This window comes from Salvelinus fontinalis, chromosome 5, assembly GCF_029448725.1.
Source record: "Salvelinus fontinalis isolate EN_2023a chromosome 5, ASM2944872v1, whole genome shotgun sequence".
Classification (NCBI taxonomy): domain Eukaryota; kingdom Metazoa; phylum Chordata; class Actinopteri; order Salmoniformes; family Salmonidae; genus Salvelinus; species Salvelinus fontinalis.
Genome location: NC_074669.1, coordinates 53,053,197 through 53,080,420, shown reverse-complemented (window position 1 = coordinate 53,080,420; position 27,224 = coordinate 53,053,197).

The window sequence follows — 27,224 nt, the reverse complement described above, 5'->3', positions numbered from 1 at the left end:
ATAAATCACATTCCTGCACTTTGCTGGTAGGGTCTCTCTCTCTCTCTCTCTCTCTCTCTCCCTCTCTCTCTCTCTGTCTGTGTCTTTCTCTCCTTCTGCTTCTCAACTTCATTAATGTCCTTTTCGCTCCACTTCTCAACCTAATCCCCATAGCTGGGAGCACGCTAGCTTAGAGACCCCGATCCTCCAAAGCAAACAAACGCACACTCTTACTCTTCTACTCCCTCTCTCTCTTCTCCTTACCCTCCTCCTCCCTTTTGCTCTTCCTCCTCCTTCTGTCTTCTCCTCCCCTAGCTCTTCTCCCCCTTCCTCCCTTCCTCCCTCTCTTCTCCTCCTTCTCTCTCACTCTATAGCACACATCACACACTCCAAAGAACACATTTTAGCACCATACCAAGTTTTTGTTTTTTTGGCACCTTTTAGTTGAATGTAATTGACTCTATATCGTGAAAAAGCCTCTGTTCACACCTTGAAGTACTATTTTTATTACAACATGGTAATAGCTTGTGAAAGTAGGTTATGGTAATTCTTAGTTGTATGGATAATTGTCACTCCCTGATCTGTTTCACCTGTCCTTGTGATTGTCTCCACCCCCTCCAGGTGCCGCTTATTTTCCCCGGTGTATTTATCCCTGTGTTTCCCATCTCTCTGTGCCAGTTCGTCTTGTATGTTTTTCATGTTAACCAGCGTGTTTACCCGTACTCCTGCTCCTATACTCTTTTTGCTAGTCCTCCCGGTTTTGACCCTTGCCTGTTTTCTGGACTCCGTACCCGCCTGCCTGACCATTCTGCCTGCCCTGACCTCGAGCATGCCTGCCACTCTGTACCTCCTGGACTCTGAACTGGTTTTGACCTTTTGCCTGTCCACGACCATTCTCTTGCCTACCCCTTTTGGATTGTTTAATAAATATCAAAGACTCAAACCAGCTGCCTCTCGTGTCTGCATCTGGGTGCCCTTATAGATAATTATGCAGAGAGAAAATCCTATTCATCCTATCCTCCTGTACAGGAATGACTTTCCCAAAAGCTTTTAAGCCAAAGTAATACTTTTTTCCCTGTCAGTGTCACAGACCCACGGCACTCGTAGAAGAGCGAACAAATTCTGTTAGTTTACGCACAGAAGATTAACTGTCAGAAATCTATTTTTCAACGAATGCTCTGTGTGGCTGGGTTATCAAAATAAATAGTATGCCATGTCATCTATGAGCCTAAGTCACCTACAAAACTCACCCTGGAACAGTACAGAGTAGATACAACTGGACATCATCATAACACAACTGAGCAACTGAGGAGCATCGTGTCAAAGGCCAAATTGTCTCTTTTTCATACAGCGTTCCAAATTGCAGCCAATTCCCTATATAGTGCACTGCTTTGGAACAGAGCCCTGTGGGCCCTGGTCAAATGCACTGTAAAGGGAATAGGAGGAAATTTGAAACCAAACCTAGAACTCATTAAAGACGATTCTATGGACAGGAAGTCCATGACGCGAAGCTGACAGGAATCCCATTACGATCACTTCCCTTGGCCGTCAACCTGATGGAATATGTCAAGTGAACCTTGTCTAAAGGTGGACGTCATTGTGAAAGAGGATAATTCAGTGATTAGATTGGAACAATAGCGAAGGAGGATTAATTGAATCAAATCTAGTGTATTATATATTGAGGGATTCCTATGAATAATGAACTCCATCCAATTTCAAATTAAATCGCAATGAGTTGTTCCAGCTAGGGTGCATGAGTAACCAGGGCAACACGGTACAGCTTGGCATGGCTTAGCTTAATAGTGTGAAAAGGGTATCAGTTACTCAACCAATTTTTGCCCGGAGGGAAAGAACTCCTGTGAGTTCAATGGAACTCCAATGACTAACAAAGGAACTACTGAATAACTAAGACGCTCCAGAGCAAGGTGTCCATAGTAGGACCTCAGAGTCCCCATACCAGTAAATCAAGTCGGTGAAGGTAAGTCCAGTAAATAAAATGGAGGTCCAGACAAACTTCAGTGAGTATAGACTGTACGTGGAGGCGCCTCCTCCTCTCTGTGATTTCCTACATTAAGGGACCTGATCACCAACTGCTCCAGTGGAGGCAGGCTGTCCCTAATCACTCTGGGGTAATTGGAATTTGTTTGCGGAGGGAGGTCGTGCTGCTTGCGAAAACAGTCGTGTGTTACTCCGTACAGCTCTTGAGTCCAAAACACACTGATGAATGTTCTAACCATGCCCACAAAATGATTGTTATTATGTTTCGAAATAGGTTGAAGTGGATTAAATAAACTGAGGGGGAACATCGAATTGTTTGTCGTCTCGACTATCAGATGGGCTCTGAATCTGAAAAAACGGAGCAACTTCTGCTACTTTTATATATACACCATTTATCTAAAGCGACTTACAGTCATGCGTGCATACATTTTACATATGGGTGGTCCCGGGAATCAAACCCTCTACCCTGGCGTTACAAGCACCATGCTATACCAACTGAGTTACAAAGGACCACAAAGGACGTAAAAAAAATGTCAGTTTGTATAGTATTAAATGCATCGGCTGGCTCAATTATCTGAGATAAATATTCAGACACAGCAACCACACACAGCTTAGAGAATTGTCCGCCCTAATATCCTCTCCTCGGCTATACCAACATGAAAATGTGGTATTATTACATAATAACACAGTTAGAAAAGTGAGATAAAATAATGTTTGTTTTTAATGGCTAATCAGATAAGCCCGATTTGCATAATTCACGGTGAAGAAATGATTAACGTGTGAAGCTAGCATGCACATAAACTCAGTGGCGGCCATGTTGTTTCAGCACAGACGTCGTCCTCTCTTTCAGTCTGTGGCAGAAGAGATGGCAAATGTTGCTGATTCACTAATTAAGACAATGTGTTACAAAAACTTTACAGGTTGTGATAAACATTACACATTACCTATCACGTTACAGCATAATTACATACATTATGTATAGCATAATAGTGAATGATAAGAGACGTCAAAAATGTCAAGAGAACATGAGCTAACATTTTCCTCGGAGTTATGACACAGTTAAAGTCTAGGTATGTGGGTTAACACTTTGGCCACAGCTGGCAAGTACTAATGACTCAAGTGAAGTGTTACCAAACTAATTTTCCTCTTAATTTACTTTTCTCAGTTTGTGAGAGTCAATGCCCACTGGCTATTTAGTTGTTTTTAGTCCACTACCAGTAAGCACATCACCAGACTGATCCATCCCAAAAAGCTTGACAATTCAGACATCCGCTCTGGATACATCTGATATTAAAGGCAACTGCCAATATCCCATGTTTAAGTCAGACGGGGAAATGAAACTACCTTCGTTTCAGGCCTACCGCGGCGTCAGCTCATCAATAAGCAGTGCTGGATAGATATTAAAGCATGAGATGCCTCCGACTCCTTGAGTCGATTTGGATCCATGCTTTCCTAACGTTTTACTTTCCGAGAGGTGAAAAAGTCAAGGGGTGAAAAGGGTTGAAGTGCACACATATACACAGGCAGAGATAGAGACACATGCACACACAAACATACAGAAACACAAACACACACAGGAAAAACACACACGACACAGTACTCTCTGTGTACACTCACACATCAGAATAGGTGGGAAAATGCATTTAAAGAGTGTTAGGACTTTTATGTGTCATAGAGAGCCAAGGGCCAAGGGACAACACGTGCAACACACTCCTTTCACAACGCTCCTCTCTTCTCTCCTCCTTGCCCCTCGCTTTTTCTCCTCTCCTCTCACACCTGAGTCCCTATCCTCCAGCTGGGCCAGATGAGAAATGTATGCACTGCTGCATGAAAAGTGAAAAAGCAGCGAGTGACTTGGATTGTCTACGTGACTCTCAGTATCTTGCCAAGCCAAAACACTTCCTTTGTGTTTATATCCCGAATTTGTTTCTCAGCAGCCATTTTTAGCCCTCTTAAAATCTCATCCCCCGTTTGAGTAAACATTTTGTGCCAACATCCATATTTGATGCTCGACCTTACACTTCTCCCATAGATTTGACATTAGGAAGCTTGGTACAGTACAGGACATCGAGTGACTTGTCACTGTTTGTGATAATATTTCAGGAGTTAAAAATAGACAGCGATAATTAGCTATGGCACGCCAGTCAGTACAGGCAGTCTCTTTCTCTCCTCCACAGTGTGTGTAGACACGGCGTCTCCATTTCTCTGAGCTATTTTTAACTGGTTAGCAATCATCCTCCTTCAATCTCAAATCAAACTTTATTTGCCACATGCGCCGAATACAACAAGTCTAGACTTTACCGTGAAATGCTTACTTACAAGCCCTTAACCAACAGGGCAGTTCAAGTAGAATAAAATATTTACCAATTAGGCTGAAATAAAAAGTAATAATAAAAAGTAACACAATAAGAATAACAATAACGAGGCTATATACTGGGGGCACCTGTACTGAGTCAGTGTGCAGGGGTACAGGCTAGTTGAGGTAATCTGTACATGTAGGTGGGGGCGAAGTGACTATGCATATAAACAGCGAGTAGCAGCAGTGTACAAAAGTGGATGGGGAGGGGTCAATGTAAATTGTGCGGTGGCGAATATTATGAATTGGAGGGAGAGAGAGAGAGAAAAGTTGGCAACAGACGGCAAGATCGATCTGTTGGTGTTGTTTACTTTTGTCACGTAAATGTCTTGGCACACTGGAGTGGAGTTGTATTATTTAAGTGAGCGTGTAGCCCGGCACTTGAAAGAATTGAGTGTCTTATAGTAAAGGTCAATGATAAAAATGCTCACTAGTCTCTGGCCACCACACTGGCAACCTTTTGAGCTACTGGCATTTCACCAACTGGGCACAGCTCTAAAGGTTACTCCCACACATACTGCATTTTAAGTATGTTTTGTTCAATTAATACTTTAGATTGTTAAATCATTCTGACCAAAGCAAAATCATGAGAGTATAAGATGAGCCGACACTACTAATGCCGCCCATTCCATTTCACACTATTATCAATACGGTTGTTTTGAAATGAATCCCATATTTCCATTAGAGAATGCAATTACACGGAATGGGATAGCATTCTAGTTTAGTGATATGGCCAATAAGTGCTGACTATGATTAAAGATAACCATGTGACCACTTACTTGTAATTCGACGGAGGAATCTAGGTAGACATGTGAATGTTAATAATAAAACAATCCATATCTTGGAATTATCCGTTATTTTTCTATGCTTGTTTCTATTTTTAAATCTCAATGCTATTATAGTGAGAGGAGCTGTATTGGAAAATAGATATTACATTGATTTAATTCAGACCAGATACTGTCTAGTAGTGCACCATTGCTCTGCAATGCTGCTTGTTCATCTTTCCAATGGTTGTAACAGGAGATCATATGTATATGTTTGCATGTTATTTAAATCATGTTTTTGAATTCATTCTCCCTCACGTGTTGATAGGACGTGCGACAGCAATGTTCCATCCCAAATGTAGTGTCACTGGCCTACCCACAATACCCCGTAATGTCAAAGTGGAATTATGTTTTTAGAAATGTTTTTATGGTTGCAATCCCATTAACGGGATAAGTGTCATCAACAACCGCTGAATAGCATAGCGCTACATTCAATAACTATTACTAAAAATATTTATATTCATGGAATCACAAGTGCAATATAGGAAAACACAGCTTAGCCTTTTGTTCATCCACCTGTCGAGTCAGATTTTGAAATTATGCTTTACAGCGAAAGCAATCCAAGCGTTTGTGTAAGTTTATCGATCGCTCGACAAAACATTAAGTACACTTATCAACAAGTAGCTCGGTCACGAAAATCAGAAAAGCAATCAAATTAATCGTTTACCTTTGATGATCTTCGGATGTTTTCACTCACGAGACTCCCAGTTAGACAACAAATGTTCCTTTTGTTCCATAAAGATTATTTTTACATCCATTATTATGTTCAGAAATCCACAGGAAAGAGCGGTCACGACAACGCAGACGAAAATTCCAAATAGTTTCCATAATGTCCACAGAAACATGTCAAACGTTTTTTATAATCAATCCTCAGGTTGATTTAAAAATATATAATCGATGATATATCAACCGCAAATGTCTTTCACAGTAGGAGAGGGAAAAACAATGGCTGTCCAAACTCTGTTGCGCGAGCCAAACTCATGGGACCTCTTGACGAGATGTTATCGTTCTGGCTCATTTTTCAAAATAAAAGCCTGAAACTATGTCTGAAGACTGTTGACACCTTGAGGAAGCGATAGGAAAAGGAATCTGGTTCATATCCCTTTAAATCCAGCAAAGGGAGGCTATGGAACATGGAGTTTTCAAAATAGAAGACACTTCCTGTTTGGATTTTTCTCAGGGTTTCGCCTGCAATATCAGTTCTGTTATACTCACAGACAATATTTTGACAGTTTTGGAAACTTTAGAGTGTTTTCTATCCAATATTAATAATAATATGCATATATTAGCCACTGAGACTGAGGAGCTGGCCATTTACAATGGGCACCTTTTCATCCAAGCTACTCAATACTGCCCCTGCAGCCATAAAAAGTGAATATATTTATTACAAAATTAAAAACTGAAAGCATTGAACTCCTTTGTTATGGCAAGCCTAAATAAGTTCAGGAATACAAATGTGCTTAACAAGTCACATAATAAGTTGCATGGACTGTGTGCAATAAAAGTGTTTAACATGACTTTTGAATGATACCTCATCTCTGTACCCACAGATACAATTATCTGTAAAGTCCCTCAGTCGAGCAGTGATTTCAAACACAGATTCAACCACAAAGACCAGGAAACAAAGTGTTATCTTTGGGGTAAAATTCCAAAACAACACATCACTGAGTACCACTCTTCATATTTTCTAGCATGGTGGTGGCTGCATCATGTTATGGGCATACTTGTCATTAGCAAAGTCTAGGGTGTTTTTTAGGATAAAAAGAAACAGAATATAGCTAAGCACAGACTAAATCCTAGAGGAAAACCTGGTTCAGTGTGTTTTTCAACAGACACTGAGAGACAAATTCACCTATCAGCAGGACAATAACCTAAAACACAAGGCCAACAATACACTGGATTTGCTTACCAAGATGATTTTGAATGTTCCTGAGTTGTCTAGTTACAGATTTGGCTTAAATCGGATTGAAAAGCTATGGCAAGACTTGAAAATACCTGTTTAGCAATGATCAACAACCAACTTGACGGAGCTCGAAGAATTTTGTGCAAATATTGTACAATTCAGGTGTGCAAAGTTCTTAGAGCCTTACCCAGACAGACTCACTGCCGTAATCACTGCCAATGTTGATTCTAAGTCTTGTTCCATCCCATACTCGTATCCCATCCCATACTTTTAACAACTCCGTATATGGCGTCTTCGCCTTATATCCAAAGACAGTCCTTTGCTGTGATTCTGTCTGAAAGCGGACTGTTCTCAGCCATAAGGAACCAGGACTTGCTTTGATGAATAACTCTGAGCCCTGTGATTTATCATGGTTATTTCGCTTATGATGACTGCCTGGTCTTAAGTGAACAATGAAAGTGGATGTAGGATTACCATTTGAGGAGCCTTCAAAGGAAAGCCATTTGTATCCCGCTGCAATTCCGCTATCTCAGCTCCGGCCAATTACAGCAGGCTCTAAAAGATGTATCGTTCACTCTCCCAACTTGCCAGGGACATCTCCCTTTGTGTCTCATCGTCGGGATCTGTTGCACATGCATCAGGGTTATGTATTACAAGACACAGCTTTAATTGTATCCCTTCCAGGATGAAAATCAGATAAGGCCTGGCATTTAAGTCGCCCAAGTTAATAAAAGGCCCTTTCGAAATCCGTTGGTTCTCATAACTTTGTTGTGTTGTGTTCAGCACCAGATTTGAGTAGGAAATAGTGTTGTAAATCTAACCCCAAAAGAGAAATGTCCCTTCTTCAATGGACAATAAAGTTTTCTTCCTCTCCTAGGCCTTTTACCATTACTGACACAGTCCTGATGTTATCTTAATTTTATACGGGTATCTGGAAAGATAATCTATTGTTTCCCTCTTTGTGAATAAACGTTGTCAACTGATGACATGATCCTCCTACATAGCTGATTTAATGTTCCATTGCCGTTCGAGCAATTTAAACGATTGATTGGGGACTTATTTGTGGAGGAATGTAACCGTTTTTCTGGGTGATTTGTGATGTTGTATTTGTGCATCCCATGCCCGTGTTTTTGTATTTAACAGTTTTTTTTTGTGTTTTTTTTTACAAACGCTAGGACCCATTTCTCAATACTTAGGTCACTTTTTCAAAACTCTTCACACAGTGGACACAACGGCCGTCTATGTGTGTTAAACTGTGGATCATTTGGCATTGCTTTGGCGCAAAATCCATTCAATGATTACATCTTTCAAATTTCATTAATTATTTTCTCACTCAGACACAACCACCACCAAAACTCTATCTACCTACAGGCCAATTTGCACATGTTTACATACTCTTTTCAAAAGAGTTCAACTTAAGGTAAAACCTAACATAACACAACATTGAATAAGACAGCAATTTGCTACATTTCTACAGTAATACCGTATTGAAATATATTCCAAATCTAAAAATGAAATACTATCAAAACAATTAGACCAACCACAGCTGATTCCCATTGTAGCTGAACACCCAGGTGTTAGTCTTTCAATTTCATTACCATCCATACAAAAGGGGAGATCTTGGGAGTAATGCTGTACTGTAATGTAAACATGGACCCAGCCAGAGATAGAGAAGTGCCTGACAGAGGAAGAAGAGTGGCTGGGAGAGGGAGAGGAGTACGTATGTGTGGTGGAAGAAGACTGAGAGGAAGATCAAGAGCTGTAGTCTCAGATGAGACTAGGGCTACTGTAACTGATCATGTAATAAATCATTATCTATCAATGAGAGAGGCTGGTCTGAGATTGCAGCCAACAGTGGCATCTATTGTGAGACATTTCTGGCAAAACAACAGGTAAGATGTGCATTCTGCAAGGGCATCTGACTGAACTGCACATTACAGAAGTAAATTGAGCGAAGCCTCCAAACCCACTTGTGTGTAATTGTTTTTGTATTTCTGCTTAGAACCCAACATTACCTCCCACAAGCAGGAGAGGTAGGATTTCCAATGCTGTGCAAGAAACTGCAATCTGTAACGGCAGTCTAGCTCTTCCTCCTCCTCGGACGAGGAGAGGCGAGAAGGATCAGAGGACCAATGTGCAGCGTGGTAATTAGACATAATGAATTTAATTAACAAAACAAGACACTATACAAACTGACAAAACACACTAACCGTCACAGTCCCGTGTAGCACTGACACAGGAACAATCACCCACAAACAAACAGTGAGAAGAGCCTACCTTAATATGGTTCTCAATCAGAGGAAACGTCGAACACCTGCCTCTAATTGAGAACCATATCAGGCAACACATTTAACCCAACATAGAAACAGACAAACTAGACACACAACATAGAATTCCCACCCAGCTCACGTCCTGACCAACACTAAACAAGCAAAACACATACGAACTCTGGTCAGGACGTTACACAATCGTTGATATAGTCATCAGAAACAATGGCATAAAACTCACAGAGATTCGGGACAGTGTGTTGGCAGACACGATTACATTTGGAAATATTCACAATGTAAGCATAACAACTATTTCTGAGTCCTGAAACAACATCAAGTCAGGATGAAGCAGTTGTACACTGTCCCCTTTGAGAGGAACTCTGAACGAGTCAAGCAACTCAGGAACCAATATGTCCAGGTAAGATTACTATAAAATATAGAACTGGTTTTGAACAAAACCAAACAGGACAGACGTTAACAATGGCAGGTTTTTAGGTATAATGTAAACTACCGTAATAGCCTAACTCTTATGTTGCCTTGTGGATTTATTTTATAGTCATGGAGATTGAAGCCAGGCATACTCCCCACATATTCATCTTTGTGGATGAGGCTGGTTTCAACTTGGCCAAAACACGACGGCGAGGAAGGAATGTGATTGGGAAAAGAGCCACAGTGGATGTCCCGGGCCAGAGGGGTGCCTACATCACCATGTGTGCAAAAATATCCTGTGATGGATTGCTGTTACACAAACTGCTAATTGGGCCATACAACACTGAACGTCTCATTTCATTCCTGGATGACCTCTATGGAAGGGTTGTGCCAGGTGAGGAAAGGGTTGCAGTGAGGCGAAATCTGCCAACGTTTGTAATTGTATGCGACAATGTGTCATTTCACCACTCCCGTGTAGTCACAGAGCGGTTTGCAGCCCATCCCAGGATGGTGTCACTTTTCCTCCCACCTTACTCTCCATTCCTCAACCCCATAGAGGAATTATTTTCCTCATGTAGGTGGAAGGTTTATGACCACCATCACCACATGATCAAATGTACCACCATCCACATGATCAAATGTCCCTCCTGGATGCAATGAATGCTGGATGCCTGGACATATCTGCAGAAGATTGCCAGGGATGGACAGGCATGCCAAAGATTCTTTCCTAGGTGTATTGCCCAAGATGACATAAGATGAAATGTCGATGAGAACCTGTCGCCTAATGCAGAAGACAGGGTTGAATAGCATTGCTACTGTATCTGTATCGGTAGATGGTGTATATACAAATGCTTGTATTTTGGAATCACTCAATGCCAAAAAAACGACTTAAAACATACTGAAGCATATTGCATCATGTCTGATTCATTCCTGTAACATATACTGCAGTGAATTCTAAACAGTAGAGAGGTGTCATTCTTGTTTTGTAAAGACATTTTACAAAACAAAACATTGTGTAATGCTACCTGTTGTTAGTGTTTTTCAGGTCATTGTTTTATGAGTGACAAAGTGTGCTTGTTGGGTGACGCCCTTTGCTAGTGTTATGGAAGAACGAGTTGATTTGAGACATGTATGAAGTGTTTTGGTAGTTGTAGTGCATTTTGGATGTGAAGTTAACTGCTGTGTCAAGCTGGAAGTTGGTTAGGAGAACTCTGTGAAGAGTTTTGAAAAAGTGACCTAAGTATTGAGAAATGGGTCCTAGCTGTAATGTGTAGTTTGGGTATAATGTGTATGTGTATGTTGTATATACAAGGCACATTTGTAAAAGACACTAGGTCTCAATATGGCTTCCCTGTTAAAACAAAGGTTGAATAAATTAATATATATATATTTATATAGTAGATCCATCTGATATGATCAGGGTTTTCCCTCTAAAGATTAATCTTGTTAACAGCCTTTTGCTTACCATTTCAAATACACTATACAGTGCCTTGCAAAAGCATTCATCACCCTTGGCGTTTTTCCTATTTTGTTGCATTACAACCTATAATTAAAATTGATTTTTATTTGGAAGTCATGTAATGGACATACACAAAGTAGTCCAGATTGTTGAAGTGAAATGAAAACATAACTTGTTTCAAAAATTCTAAAGAATAAAAACGGAAAGTGGTGCGTGCATATGTATTCACCCCTTTTGCCATGAAGCCCCTAAATAAGATCTGGTGCAACCAATTACCTTCAGAAGTCACATAATTAGTTAAATAAAGGCCACCTGTGTGCAATCTAAGTGTCACATGATCTGTCACATGATCTCAGTACATATATATACCTGTTCTGAAAGGCGGCAGAGTGCATGGGGAACCACCAAGCAAGCGGCACCATGAAGACCAAGGAGCACTCCAAACAGGTCAAGGACAAAGTTGTGGAGAAGTACAGAACAGGATTGGGTTATAATAAAATATCCGAAACTTTGAACATCCCATGGAGCACCACTAAATCCATTATTAAAAAATTGAAAGAATATGGCACCACCACAAACCTGCCAATAGTGGGCCACCCACCAAAACTCACGGACCAGGCAAGGAGGGCATAAATCAGAGAGGCAACAAAGAGACCAAAGATAACCCTGAAGGAGCTGCAAAGCTCCACAGCGGAGATTGAAGTATCTGTACATAGGACCACTTTAAGCCGTAGACTCCACAGAGCTGGACTTTGATTGATCTTTTTGGCCATCAAGGAAAACACTGTCTGGCGCAAACCAAACACCTCTCATCGCCCAGGGAAAACCATCCCCACAGGGAAGCATGGTGGTGGCAGCATCATGCTGTTGGGATGTTTTTCATCAGCAGCGACTGGGAAACTGGTCAGAATTGAAGGAATGATGGATGGCGCTAAATACAGGGAAACGTGTTTCAGTCTTCCAGAGATTTGAGATTGGGACGGAGGTTCACCTTCCAGCAGGACAATGACCCTAAGCATACTGCTAAATCAACACTCAAGCGGTTTAAGAGGAAACATTTAAATGTCTTGGAATGGCCTAGTCAAAGCCCAGACCTCAATCCAATTTTGAATCTGTGGTAGGACTTAAAGATTGCTGTACACCAGTGGAAACCATCCAACTGGAAGGAGCTGGAGCAATTTTGCCTTGAAGAATGGGCAAAAATCCCAGTGGCTAGATGAGCCACGCTTATAGAGACATACCCCAAGAGACTTGCAGCTGTAATTGCTGCAAAAGGTTGCTCTACAAAGTATTGATGGTGGTGAATAGTGGTGAATAGTTATGCACGCTTAAGTTTTCTGTTTTTTTGTCTTATTTCTTGTTTGTTTTTCAATTAAACATATCTTCAAAGTAGTAGGCATGTTGTGTAAATCAAATGATACAAAACCTCAAAAAATCTGTTTTATTTCCAGGTTGTAAGGCAACAAAATAGGAAAAATACAAAGGGGGCGAATACTTTCGCAAGCCACTCTATATAAAAAATTATGAGGATGCCACTTTCAAATTAGTGGATTCGGCTAGTTCAGCCACACCCGTTTCTGACAGGTGTATAGAATCGAGCACACAGTCATGCAATCTCCATAGACAAAGATTGGCAGTAGAATGACATGATTGAAGAGCTCTGTGACTTTCAACGTGGCACTGTCATAGGACGCCACCATAACAACAAGTCAGTTTGTCAAATTTCTGCCCTGCTAGAGCTTATTGTGAATTGGAAATGTCTAGGAGCAACAATGGCTCAGCCGTGAAGTGGTTGGCCACACAAGCCCACAGAATGGGATCGCGAGTGCTGAAGCGCGTAGCGCGTAAAAATTGCCTGTCCTCGATTGCAGAACTCACTACCGAGTTCCAAACTGCTTCTGGAAGCAACATCAGCACAAAAACTGTTTGTCAGGAGCTTCATGAAATGGGTTTCCATGCACACAAGCCTAAGATCACCATGCACAATGCCAAGCTCGGCTGGAATAGTGTAAAGCTCGCCAACCATTGGACTCTGGAGCAGTGGAAATGCATTCTCTGGAGTGATGAATCACGCTTCACCATCTGGCAGTCCAACAGGCGTATCTGGGTTTGGTGGATGACAGGACAATGCTACCTGTCCCAAACAAATCAATTTGTATTTGTCACATACGCCGAATACAACAAGTATTCAGTGAAATGCTTACTTGCAAGACCTTAACCAACAATGCAGTTTTAAGAAAATACCCCCCCCAAAAAATTTGAGATGAGTAAAAACATAATTAAAGAGCAGCAGTAAATAACAATAGCTGGGCTATATATATACAGTACAGGGGTACCGGTTCAGAGTCAATGTGTCAATGTGCGGGGGCACCGGTGCGAGGTAGTTGAGGTAATTATGTACATGCAGGTAAGGTTATTAAAGTGTCTATTCATAGATGATAACAGAGAGAAGCAGCAGCGTTGGGGGGATGCAAATATTCTGGGTAGCCATTTGATTATCTGCTCAGGAGTCTTATGCCTTGGGGGTAGAAGTTGTTTATAAGCTTTTTGGACCAAGACTTGGCACTCCGGTACCGCTTGCCGTGCGTTAGCAGAGAGAACAGTCTATGACTAGGGTGGCTGGAGTCTTTTTAGGCCCTTCCTCTGACACCGCCTGTTATAGAGGTCCTGGATGGCAGGAAGCTTGTCCCGGTGATGTAATGGGCCATACGCATTACCCTCTGTAGTGTCTTGCGGTCTGAGGCCGAGCAGTTGCCATACCAGGCATTGATGAAACTAGTCAGGATGCTCTCAATTGTGCAGCTGTAAAACCTTTTGAGGATCTGAGGACCCATACAAAATCTTTTCAGTCTCCTGAGGGGATTAGGTTTTGTTGTGCCCTCTTCACGACTGTCTTGTGTCCTGTGCTTGGACCATGTTAGTTTGTTGGTGATGTGGACACCAAGGAACTTGAAGCTCTCAACCTACTCCACTACAGCCCCGTCGATGAAAATGGGGGCATGCTCGGTCCTCCTTTTCTTGGAGTCTACAATCATCTCCTTTGTCTCGATCATGTTGAGGGAGAGGTTGTTGTCCTTGCACCACATGGTCAGGTCTCTGACCTCCTCCCTATAGGCTGTCTCATTGTTGTCAGTGATCAGGCATACCATTGTTGTGTCATCAGCAAACTTAATGATGGTTTTGGAGTTGTGCCTGACCGTGAGGTCATGAGTGAACAGGGAGTACAGGAGAGGACTGAGCACGCACCCCTGAGGGGCCCACGTGTTGTGGATCAGCATGGCAGATGTGTTGTTACCTACCCTTACCAGCTGGGAGCGGCCCGTCAGGAAGTCTAGGATCCAGTTGCATAGGGAGGTCCTTAGTCCCAGGGTCCTTAGCTTAGTGATGAGCTTTGAGGGTACTATGGTGTTGAACGCTGAGCTGTAGTCAATGAATAGCAGTCTCACATAGGTGTTCCTTTTGTCCAGGTGGGAAAGGGCCGTGTGGAGTGCAAAAGAGATTGCATCGTTTGTGGATCTGTTGGTACAATATGCAAATTGGAGTGGGTCTAGGGTTTCTGGGATAATGGTGTTGATGTGAGCCATGACCAGCCTTTCAAAGCATTTCATGGCTACAGACATACGTGCTCATTTAGGCAGGTTACCTTAGTGTTCTTGGGCACAGGGACTATGGTGGTCTGGTTGAAACATGTTGGTATTACAGACTCAGACAGGGAGAGGTTGAAAATGTCTGTGAAGACACTTGCCAGTTGGTCAGCGCATGCTTGGAGTACACGTCCTGGTATTCCATCTGGCCCAGCGGCCTTGTGAATATTGATCTGTTTAAAGGTCTTACTCACATCGGCAGCAGAGAGTGTGACCACACAGTCATCCAGAACTGCTGATGCTCTCATGCATGTTTCAGTGTTACTTGCCTCGAAGAGAGCATAGAAGTTATTTAGCTCGTCTGGTAGGCTCGTGTCACTGGGCTCTCTCAGCTGTGCTTCCCTTTGTAGTCTGTAATAGTTTACAAGCCCTGCCGCATCCCACAAGTGTCGGAGCCGGTGTAGTACGATTCGATCTCAGTCCTGTATTGACACTTTGCCTGTTTGATGGTTTGTCGGAGGGCATAGTGGGATTTCTTATAAGCTTTCGGGTCCCGCTCCTTGAAAGCGGCAGCTCTACCCTTTCGCTCAGTAAGAATGTTGCATGTAATCCATGGTTTCTGGTTGGGGTATGTACGTACAGTCACTGTGGGGACGACGTCCTCGATGCACTTATTGATAAAGCCAGTGACTGATGTGGTGTACTCCTCAGTGCCATCGGAAGAATCCCGGAACATATTGCAGTCTGTGCTAACAAAACAGTCCTGTAGTTCAGCATCTGCTTCATCTGAACATTTTTTTATAGACCGAGTCACTGGTGCTTCCTGCTTTAATTTTTGCTTGTAAGCAGGGGAGGATGGAGTTATGGTCAGATTTGCCGAATGGAGGGCAAGGGAGAGCTTTGTACGCGTCTCTGTGTGTGGAGTAAAGGTGGTGTAGAATTTTTCCCCCTCTTATTGCACATTGAACATGCTGACAGAAATTCGGTACAACTGATTTAAGTTTCCCTGCATTAATGTCACCGGCCACTCATCCGCCTCTGGATGAGCATTTTCCTGTTTGCTTATGGCGGAATACAGCTCATTGAGTGTGTTTTTAGTGCCAACCTCGCTCTGTGGTGGTATGTAGACAGCTACGAAAAATACAAATGAAAACTCTCTAGGTAGATAGTGTGGTCTACAGCCTATCATGAGATACTCTTCCTCAGAAGAGAAAAACTTTGAGACGTCATTAGATATCATGCACCAGATGTTGTTTACATAAATGCATAGGCCCCCACCCTGTGTCTTACCAGAGGCTACAGTTTTTAATGTCCTGTTGGTAGGATATACGTGCTTTCAGTTGGTCCCATTTATTTTCCAGCGATTGAACGTTAGTTTGCAGACCGGAAGGCAAGGGCAGATTAGCCATTCGTCGCCTGATCCTCGCAAGACACCCTGATCATTTGCCTCAAAATCTCTGTTTCCTTCTCCAGTGAATCACTGGGATCGGACCTGGCCGGGTGTCTGCAGTATATCCCTAGCGTCTGACTCTTTGAAGAAGAACTCCTCATCCAATTTGAGGTGAGTAATCCCAGTTCTGATGTCCAGAAGATATTTTCGGTCATAAGAGACGGTAGCAGCAACATTATGTACAAAACAAGTTACGAACAATGCTTATTGCCAAACGTAAAGTTTGGGTTTAGGAGGAATAATGGTCTGGGGCTGTTTTTCATGGTTTGGGTTAGGCCCCTTAGTTCCAGTGAAGGGAAATCTTAATGCTACAGCATATAATTACAATTTCAATGATTCTGTTCTTCCAACTTTGAGGCAACAGTTTGGGGAAGGCCCTTTCCTGTTTCAGCATGACAATGCCCCCGTGCACAAAGCGATGTCCATACAGACATGGTTTGTCGAGATTGGTGTGGAAGAACTTGACTGGTCTGCACAGAGCCCTGACCTCAATCCCACCGAACACCTTTGGGATGAATTGGAACGCCGACTCAGTTTCCCATTACAACAAAGCTTACTCTGCTAAATCAATCCATACCTCATTTTTGATTCCCCCTGAATAACGAATGCATGACTTGGGACGTTTTAACTTGTCATTTTCATGCTGGTCACCAGTAGGCTATTGATTCTCATTGTCCGTCTGCATATTGAAACATCACAAAGATCTATGTGCCCCACAAACATAGCTGCCAATGCATGCCATTAGCCTTTCCTGGTCCATTGCCTTCCACTTAGCTTGTAGACTGCGGTCTGCCGCCACTCCCTATTTGCAACACCGGTAACCATCTTAAGAATGAGGAGAACGAGAAAGACGAGATCCTGGTAAGGCTTTGGCAGAACCCTTGATCTAATTTGAGAGTTGAATCATTGGCCAGGGCTGAAGAGGTGAAGGGTAAAATTGGTCAGTCATTTTGTACTCCTCTCTTCTCCACCACTTCTAAACAAGGTAGAGTGATTTGAGACTTTGAAGTGCTCTAGATTCCCAGGGGAATGAAGGTGAAATGAAGGAGATGTAGATAACAGACAGTGTATCTCTCTGTAAAGCTGTCCAAATAGATTTATAGTATGTGCATACTATTAGAATTGTAAAAAAAATTAAAAAAAATAACTTGAGAAGTATTTAAAGTATTTAGAAAAAAATAATTTTCAGAGTTTTTCATCCATCCCTTTCAAAGTGCAGTCGTATTTCTCAAAGGAGGAACTTCAAAGGTTGTTGGTGCCTTGTCATATCAATGGAAATATCTTCCAAGAGATTTTTGCCAATATTATGCTCTTTAAAGTGCATCTGATTAGATATCTCATCACAGGCCCACCTCTTTATTTCTTCTGACGATTGCCATCGTTCATCTCCTTTGGTATCTTTTCATTGGGTCTGAACATTAGGGATATGGGGGAGACATCTAAATTAACATCGGCAGTCCTACACAGATCTTGACTTCCTTTTGACGTGCTCCAGGGTTTCGCTTTTAAGTGTCCCTTCTAATCTTCAAGGAGAGACAGGTATGTACACTATCAACCCGTGTTTCCAGTCAGGAATGAAATTGAGCCTTGCTCCACATGTCTCCATCGGATCAAGCTACTGGGCAGCCATGCAGAACATCGAAAAGCATGAATGCTCGAATGTAACCTGTGATATATACTGTATTTACGTAATCATCTGTAAGACGATTGATCTCAGACATAGGATTGATATAAAAAATCAAAAGATGTACTTGAAATTTGAAGGTAGATTTTGATATCATGTAAGAGCTGGGATTTGTCTGGCAGTGTACCGCATCAAAACTGTCTAAACAACTGTAATTCTAAAGCAATCTGGCATTAACCGATTTGGTCTCTTTGCCAAAATACAGCTAAGCATCGGCTTCGGTTGGTAAAGGCGAGAACAGATTGCTGTATTTATTCAATTTTGTAGCCATTGGAAATAACCGACGAGCATGCCAGAATGAATTCATCTCAAAATGTAATGAAATCCTGATTATTTTCAGAACCATTTCCCTGCTGCTTCCTCTCGAGGTCTTGCAGTCGTCGCTGTGTGTCTCGCTGCCAACTTCCAGCACCAATCTGAGGCTCCATCCACTACAACCATAAATCATCCTCGAGCAAAGACCTAGGAGCTAATAGAGAACAAGCATCGCACTATTTTCAACTCACTGGGAGCTGTTTGCAGGGCCTACGATATGTCACTGATATGCCCAACTTTCCCTATTGCTGAAATGTCACACTGTTTCTTTAACAGCTTTTTGACAGGTTTCCTTTTTGTTTGCTCTCTAATTCAATCCAGGTAGCCTTCACTCACTGTCAGACAAGGCCCAAGTGAGACTCCCTAGCCGTTGTACAGTGTGTGCATACGCACTCAGCCCAGGCATGTTCCAAGCACTGCATTTGTTCCGTTCCTGAACGGTTTGGAATATTTGATCAGAGAAGATGGAAGCGTAGAATTAAAAGGGGACTTTGATGTCCACGGAATCGTTGAGATGAAACATGCCAATTCATTTTTTTTTTTTAAAGGCTTTGCTTCTTACCAGATTAAAGGTTAACGACTCTTTTCCTAAAGCATTGCCGGTCTCTTCTTGGGTCACAACGCATTAATCAGCAATCATTTTCAGAACTGCCATGAAACAGTCCGCATCAACTATTTAAACCATATGTTCTTCATCAGATAAGATCATTATTTTGATCTCTCTGTAGTAAATCCGTACAACAGTACAACAATGATTTGTCTCTTAGTACCAAGTCTTTGGAGGTTCAGTTTGCTGAAAGTGTAGCCTGATTTTACTTTTAAGAACGATGATTTCCCAATAGTTGAGCGTTAATAAAACACCGTCATACTTCTGCGAGCGTGTGGGAATCAGATTCTTCAAGCACTGTTCATGCTGACAAACCAGACAGACACAACAAAAAAAACATGTGTCAATAACATTCTCCAAAATAATTCCTCTGAGAGTGTGGATCGCTAAACCACCACAACAGGACAGCACTTGTGTTACACCATTGTCTTGAGAACTTCTTGTCTGCCTTGCTCGAGAGCCTTAGAGAATAACACAAAGTGCCGCATTGACACATGTCAAAAACCCCTCAGTGGTGAAACACGATATGAGGTTTGTGAGGGATCGTCAGACGGCTTCTCAACCTTTCCCTCCTCTGCATGGTGACAGTGTTGGAACATGAGAGAACATCTTCTGATGTTGGCTCCTGTTCAGGGGACTGCTAATGAGTCCCTACACATCTCAATGGGGTCCGACTGGCAGAGAAGCAACAGCAGACATCCAGCTTTATTAGAGCTCTCTGAAACACACTTAAGGCTCCATGGGATCTAGCAACAGATCAATTCGCAGCCACAGGATAAGTCATAACAGTGTGTTGTGACAAGCTGTGGTCGTGTGTATGTGTGCGACACGTGTCCAGAACAGTCACCTTATTGGTTGAAACATATCATTAGAACTGAGAAGAGTTCGGTTGGTGTCCCTTCGGCGTGACACAATGGTCATGACAACCCTGCCCAACCTCAACTGAGCACCAACTCTTTTCCCAGTGGGCACTGGGTTATTGTTAATCGCAAGGCATGGGTCCTCTCTCTCTCTCTGTATATCTCCTCCCTCTACCACTTTCTGCCTTTCTTAATCATTCAAAAAAAATGTAAACTTTCTTTCTGATGTGCATGTTAAAGGGCTGCCAGTCACAGAGGGGTCTGAGGTCCCCAAGAGGTTCCGGGGACAGGCATATTCATTAAGCTGGAAGAAGCTTGGCCGCCCGGTCCTGACAGATGGAATGTGATGTAACACTAGTGGGGCTGGGCAATGTGTGTTTAACAATGTGCACACAAGTACAGGTGCACAAACACACCCTCGCACACATGCACCACCGATGTTGATTAAACAACACAATCGACATTGATTATTCAATCATCCGGTCATTATTAGAGGTGCGTCTGTGTGTGTGTCTTCGCTGCCGTGGTTTTATTGGAGTTCTGCTCCCCACCTGCCACACACAGAGCTCTGAGGTGTAGAGCTCCACGAAGACCCAGAAAATAGCCCCAATCTGCTCCCTCCCTCCAACTGGGTACAGATCTAGGATCAGCTTCCCCTCCCCCAATCCGAACCCTAACCATCAGTGCAAAAATGTGAAAGTTCCCACGGAAGGACGATAAGGCAAAAGTAACCGGCCTAGACCACAGTGTGAAACCATGTCAATACAGGATGCTAAAAATGCACACAGAGCTTGATCCCTGTTCACAGTCCAGCAGATGGACGGACCCACAACTTATATTGGATGACTCAGCAGTGCTCAGAAATGCGGGGAGTCACTTTAAAACACTAGAGTGGAAAAGAGAATTAGGCTGCTTGTCTATTTTTACTCTGTGGGGGATTTGTGACTGGGGAGATAATCTAATATAGGTAATTATTGTCAGTTGTCTGTTATGATGATTCATGGAGATTCTTTCGCTGAGCTCTCGGCACAAATTGCTTGTGAATGTCTTCGCACTCTGTTAGATAAATCAAAGCTCTTCTGAAACCGAGAAAGGAGCTATTATTGAATCAAACCTGTGTTGCAGAAGTTTTATATAGTGGCAGGTAAACATCACTTTTTCAGAATAGCAGAATAGCTTTGAGCACAGTTAGGTAGCAGGCTGACCTGTAGGCAGTAGATACTGTAGGCTATGTAAGCAAAGTTACTGAATGTTAACCTTGCCATGGCAGGTTGTGTAAGCTCTCTCCCAGTGAAAGTTCACTACCTTGGAACAATGTCATTTTCAAACAAAGTTAATGTAGCTTTTCATCTGTCACTTTGTCAAATCAATGATCAAGGATGCGACACCATGACAAAACAGAGCGAAGGAATCACCAAAGAACAGTAATTAAAACTACATTAAACTTACTTGACTAATTAATTATCCAATTGACCTATGATAGCAACTGCTGTGTGTCAAGTTACACCACCTCATTAAAATTGGGGGAAAGAAAATGATCAGATGATTACTTTAGCACCTTTTGGGAGTACAGCTTACAAGGAATCTCAGGAGAGAGAACGGTCGGGTATGCAAAATTACAACCCCTACTAAAATCCAAACAAAAACACTAAAATTCTTTATCATTAATTATACTGCAGAAAAAACGACTTGAGTTGCATTTTAACATTTGATATTAGAGTCCAAGCTGACAACCAAACCTGGTTGTAAATACTATTTGAAATAATTTAAAATACTTTAACTCTGCTGGATTGAGCTTGACTCTTGCAGTGTAACCAATAGAATACCTTCAAAAGCTCAAACCCCACCTACCTGCCACTTCAGAGTATATGAAACTCTTGTTGTATTTGAAAAGTTTCAAATAGTATTTAAAGTCAGGTCTACTGATAAAGCCACAGATTATGTTCAGAGAACATTTGAACATGTCATCGGCAAGTTTCAAAATGTCAATATCTCTCCCAACAACTTTGGTTTGAATCAACGAACATCTAACTCGCAAGTAGCCCACAGATAAACAGCAAACATAATCCTAACGATGAAAAAATGTAATCCCTGCACACCAAGTTCCTGTCACTTCGCCATGGCAAAGTCATCTGCGTGTTTATTCATTAGGCAGGCTTCTTCTGTAGCTGAATGCGGTCAGATACATGTGTATTGAGATGTATTTCAAGGCCTACCTTCAAACTCAGTTGCTTTTTGGTTGACATCATGGGGAAATCAAAAGAAATCAGCTAAGACTTCAGAAAAAAATGTGTACACCTCCGCAAGTGTGGTTCATCCTTTGGAGCAATTTCCAAACGCCTGAAGGTACCACGCTCATCTGTATAAACAATAGTACGCAAGTATAAATATCATGGGACCACGCAGCCATCATACCACTCAGGAAGGAGACGCGTTCTGCCTCCTAGAGATGAATGTACTTTGGTGCGAAAAGTGCAAATTAAACCCAGAACATCAGCAAAGGACCTTGAGAAGATAATGGAGGAAACAGGTACGAAAGTATCTATATCCACAGTAAAACAAGTCCTATATCGACATAACCTGAAAGGCCTCTCAGCAAGGAAGAAGCCACAGCTTCAAAACCGCCATAAAAAAAGCCAGACTACGGTTTGCAACTGCACATGGGGACAAAGATTGTACTTTTTGGAGAAATGTCCTCTGGTCTGATGAAACAAAAATTGAACTGTTTGGCCATAATGACCATCGTTATGTTTGGAGGAAAAAGGGGGAGGCTTGCAAGCCAAAGAACACCATCCCAACCGTGAAGCACGGGGGTGGCAGCATCATGTTGTGGGGGTGCTTCGCTACAGGAAGTGCTGGTGCACTTCACAAAATAGATGGCATCATGAGGTAGGAAAATTATGTGGATATATTGAAGCAACATGTCAAGCCATCAGTTAGGAAGTTAAAGCTTGGTCGCAAATGGGTCTTCCAAATGGACAATGGCTCCAGGCATACTTCCAAAGTTGTGGCAAAATGGCTTAAGGACAACAATTTCAAGGTAGTGGAGTGGCCATCACAAAGCCCTGACCTCAATCCTATAGAAAATTTGTGGGCAGAACTGAAAAAGCGTGTGCCAGCAAGGAGGCCTACAAACCTAACTCAGTTACACCAGCTCTGTCAGGAGGAAGGGGCCAAATATCACCTAACTTATTCTGGGAAGCTTGTGGAAGGCTACCCAAAACATTTGACCCAAGTTAAACAATTGAAAGGCAACGTTACCAAATACTAATTGAGTGTATGTAAACTTCTGACCCACTGGGAATGTGATGAAAGAAATAAAAGCTGAAATAAATAATTCTCTCTAATATTATTCTGACATTTCACATTCTTAAAATAAAGTGGTGATCCTAACTAACCTAAGACAGGGAATTTTTACTAGGACTAAATGTCAAGAATTGTGAAACTGAGTTTCAATGTATTTGGCTAAGGTGTATGTAAACTTCCGACTTCAACTGTGTGCGTGTAGTGTGTGTGCGTGTGTGTGTGCGTGTGTGTGTGCGCGTGCGTGTGTGCGTGCGTGCGTGCGTGCGGGAGAAACACTAATGACTGATCTATCAGAGTTTGTCCAAACTTAAAAAACACACTGGGGCTGTGATCTGACAATGACTCCATGCAGGCATCGCAGAGCAGGCTTCAGTGAGAAGGCGTCACAGAGCATGCTTCACTGAGAAGGCGTCACAGAACAGGCCAGTGAGAAGGCATGACAGACTAGGTGTCAGTGAGAAGCATCTAGACCACAGCAGAGCAGCTTGTGAATTATTCATCCTGTCTGCCACTCTCTGATTACACTGCACTCAGCTTGTGTTCACAGGCATTTGTAGAGACTCCCAGTTCAAGCTCTCTGACCATGTACATGCTGCTGTGCAGGTCACCTACCGCCTCTAACTCTCACTTGTTCTTTTCCTCTCTCTCTCTCCTGCCTCCACGGTCTTTGTTCTTCCCCACCCTCCTCTTTCTAGATACGTTCCTCCTCCATCTATTCTTTCTCTGCTGCTCTCTTTTTTCAGCCCCCTCCCTTTCTATCTTTTCCTCACCTTTTTCACTCCCTCCCTTTTCCTCTCACTTCCCTTCTCTCTCCCCACCTTTCTCTCTGTCTTCCTCTTTCTCTTCTACTATCTCCCTCCATCGCTCTCCCTCTCTCTCCTACTCCCTCCCTCCATCTCTGCACCTCTCTCTCTCTCTCTCTGTGTGCTGTTCCAGCAAAGGCTGTTTGATGTAGTATCCCACTGTTCCAAAAGCGACAGGCAGCCGTAGGATGAGAACACAGGGTTTGAAATCTCTACGTGGGACGCTGCCTGGCGTTCTGACTGCCAGCCTCATCTACTTCTCATTACCTGGGTGCCTCTGTCCCGACGCACACAGCAAACCATTATTTACAATACAGCATTTGCATCTGACAAAAAAGCTTGTCAAACTGATTCATAATGTCTGATATACTTTATGTTCTGTGGGGAGGATTAATACTGTAATAGTATTTGAAGATGATTCTAAAGGAAAACTTTTTTGATGACAAAACCTGAATCTAAAATGAATCAAAACTCACGCATGGCATCTATAATTGGTTTGAAGTTGTCATTCAGTGCAATGAAGTCAAGTTGGACGAATATTATTGTGACGCCACAACCCATGGAATCCAGAATTTATTCGAAAAAGGACGCCTTTTTAGCCACACTTTTGTGGCTCAATGATGTGACCAATGTATAACTTGATTACTTAGTAATTTGCAGTAATACACAAGTTAATAAATAAACGTTGAATTGTCACAGCCGTAACAGAAAAACAGAGAGGTGTTTTAATACGATAGGTTGTTCTCAGCACTCCGGCATGATTTCAATTTGCAATTTAATTAATTTAACATTTCCTGAGACACGTTCATCTCGTTCCATTTTAACAGACTAATTATTATAGCTGCAAAACAAATTGTCATTACTTTGTGTGGCATACCTCTCTCCATTTAACCTGACTAGAAGCTGAGATAGAGATTCTCAGAGTGAGCGAGTGAGTGGGTGAGTGAGTGAATGAATGAATGAATGAAAGAGTATGTTCTCCTAGTCTGTTACCCCCTACAATCTGCACTGTGGAGCAAAGCCCAGACTCACATGTAGAGGAAGAAGATAATTACAGGCTCTCCGAATAGAACACAATTTCATTTTCAATGGCTGAATCATGAACGTTGAAATATCTTTCAGAGAAGGCTTGTTGTTGTTGCAGAAAATAGGATGTTATGACAAGGTAGGATGGAGATGAGGCCAGTTTAAACACAACACATATTTCCGATGGATAGCTGTCTACTGAGTGCATTTGCTGGTGTGCGTGGATGATTTGTCATTCGAGCTCTATTGGTTGACAGATGCTATTTCAGGATTGAGCGCCTAAAAAGTTTAACTCGTTCCAACTTGGGTACTGAAACTACCCTCACGCACTCGATCCATTCTGCTCGGACCCGTTCTGTCTGTCCAAAGTGTGACCGAACAAAATACAGATTGCCTGTCCGTCGTCACCTTTTTTAATGGATCCGTATACTTCCCTGAGTGGATCTAATCAATGTCTAAGAGAGACATACAGGATCCGTAACCCTTCAGATGTATTGTCCACATAGGCTATTCTCAGTGTTGTAGGTCAGATGTTTTCGAGGTCAGACCTGAAGGACCCACGTCATTCGATTTTCAATCGAGTGAGCAAAGCGAAACAAACACAACATCCGTGTGAACATATTGAGTTATTTGTAGAACAATCACAATGGGCGGTGAACTCGGGATTTTAGAGTTGATTACATCCATAATTAAACCTCTACAGCACATTTTTAATGATTATCCTCCAATCAGGGACTGATTCAAACCAAGGACACTTGTTGTGTGGAAACTCTAGCCAATCAGTGACATTAAAAAACGCAGTGTTCAAGGATGGGCGAGGGTCGAGTTTTTCGTACTCCCGAAATTGGAAGCGAGTGTTTCGATGAATCTTTGACTGTTGGCTGGAAGGGATTCTATCATGACACAAGGCGAGATCCAGATGCAGACACAGGAGGCAGATGGTTTGGAGTTTAGGATGTTTAATAATCCAAAAAAAGAGTAGGGCAAGAGAATGGTCGTGGACAGGCAAAAGGTCAAAACCAGATCAGAGTCCAGGAGGTACAGAGCGGCAGAAAGGCTTGAGGTCAAGGCAGGCAGAATGGTCAGGCAGGCGAGCACAGAGTCCAGAAACAGGCAAGGGTCAAAACCAGGAGGACTAGAAAAAGGAGAATAGCAAAGGCAGGAGAACGGGGAAAACTGCTGGTTGACTTGGAACATACAAGACGAACTGGCACAGAGAGACAGGAAACACAGGGATAAATACACTGGGGAAAACAAGCGACACCTGGAGGGGGTGGAGACAATAACAAGAACAGGTGAAACAGATCAGGGTGTGACAGATTCAAGCTTCTATCCATTAGAAGCTGCTCCTATTTCTGTCCTATTTCCACTTCGACCTTTGACCTTTGTCTAGAGACTCTACACTGACATAGTTACCTTGTAACTTTTAGCAGAAGTCATGACTGACTTTGGCTTTTGGTGAGTCTGTCCATCCTTTCTTTATTAGTAAAATGCAACAGAGAGGAGAGGGATGGGAGATTCCTATCACCATATTGTAATAACTAGAGCTGATTGCCCAATTACCACATGAGCAGACAAACAGGCACGTTCACAAGACGCTCAGCACATTATCCCCTATTAGTAAGGCGATGAGATAAAACGTTTGCCTGCCTCCACGTGAAAATTTGACTTTCAAAACATATTTTCGGCAATAGCAATCTACCAAAGGTGATTAAAGGGAGGGACGATAAAAATAATCATTTGGGGGGTGTTTATATTTGTCCTGTTACACACAAGTGTGTAATTGAAATGTGTTTTTTGCATATCCCCAACTACTCCCGAGACACACGCACGGAGCGGGGTCGTGGTATCCTTTGTAATGCGCCCCGGGTGTAATTAGGGTTAAGTGCCTTGCTCAAGGGCACATCGGAAGATTTTTCACCTTGTCGGCTCCGGTATTTGAACCAGCGACCTTTTCTGCCCAATACTTTAACCTTGAGGCTACCTGGCACCATAGATAACAATGTGAAGATAAGAATTCTCCCCCAGGCTATGTATCATGTCAGAAAGTTAGAAATGGGGGAGAGAACTTGAACACAATGTAGGCCTAATGCAACATCCTTGTTAATTCTGCTCTGAGATGACTTTATGTAGTGGATTTCAGAGAATTGTCAAATCATTTGTATGTATTTTATGGGTATACAGACTGCATATATAGATCAAGGTTATTCAATTACGTTAAAAGGCAACATTAGCTCGTTTTCAGTCTTTCATGTGTTATTTATTTTCCCAGTTAGTGAACTATCTGACCAATCAATTGCATTAATTGATCAATTAAACTACCAGGGAGAAAGAAAACCATCAGTACTTTGGCCCTTGGGGGATGGAAATAAAT